The following is a 1,087-nucleotide window of genomic DNA, read 5'->3' as shown; positions in this document are numbered from 1 at the left end:
AAACTGACTGGTGGAACCTGGGGCTTATCTCCACCCCAGTCTGGGCGTGGCTTCTGCTGTTTCTCCCGCCGAGTTCCGGCACACTTCCTGTGTGCTAGGTGGGGACAGTCCCCATTCCTATTTGCTCGGTTATTACCCACAAGGCAGGGTGGGGGGCACCGGTGACCCTAGTTCAGAGATGAGGAAGCAGGCTGAGTGGTCAGTCAGCCTCCAGGGGGGTCATCCACCACAACCTGAATCTTGTCCACCCAGGAGCTCTACCTAGAAAGCTGACCTCGAGAGAGTCCGGGAGGGGGCCAGTGGAGAGTGCCCTGGGTTTGAGAAAAGGGTGGGCTCTGGATAGTGGTGGGAGCCATTCTTGGCTGGGAGAAGCCTGGGAAGGTGGGCAGTGAAAGTGAGCTGGAAGGCAGAAAGGAAGGAGAGGGCCCTCCTGGAGGGCAGGACAGACAGGCCAAGCCAGGATGTCCACACAGAGTCGTTACCTCTGGCTGGGTCTTGGCACAAGCACCTGAGCATGGAGAACCAGCCCTGCCTAGTCCCTGCCTCTCCTTGCCAACACTATCCCAGCCCTGCACACCCATGCTCCAGCTTGCTGTATTTGCACAATCCCAGGCCCAACTTGAAAGTCACCTCTTCCATGGAGCCTTCCGGGATTGAACCCTGTTGGAGCATGTGGCACTTTCTATTGGCATGTACATTTGCCAGGCCGTTTCCCCGCTGTCGGTCCCCTCTGTGTGCTCACTGTGCGCCCAGCACCAGCACGCAGCCTGGGGCATAGAGGACAGTCTGGAAAACCAGGAAGGGGACTGGGCAGAGAGGCAGGAAAACCACTGGAGCTCCTTAGAGATGACGGGGCCCTGGAGGAGGTGGAGAGGGAGAAAAAGCAAGGGCAGGATCGCGGGGCCTCCCACGGAGTCCCAGCAGAGAGAAAGGGGCCAAGAGGGCTCTGAAACAAGTCGCTGGGGCGGGGCGTGAGTGGACCCGGTTCCTGAGCGCTTCCTATAGGCCAGGCGCCGGGCCAACTCGGCTCAAGTGCAGATGATGGGAGGAGGAGCTCCAAGTGATGGGATCCACCCACTAAGTTTTT

The sequence above is a fragment of the Ovis aries genome, chromosome 11, assembly GCF_016772045.2.
Source record: "Ovis aries strain OAR_USU_Benz2616 breed Rambouillet chromosome 11, ARS-UI_Ramb_v3.0, whole genome shotgun sequence".
Lineage (NCBI taxonomy): Eukaryota > Metazoa > Chordata > Mammalia > Artiodactyla > Bovidae > Ovis > Ovis aries.
Note: the sequence above shows the minus strand (reverse complement) of the source record.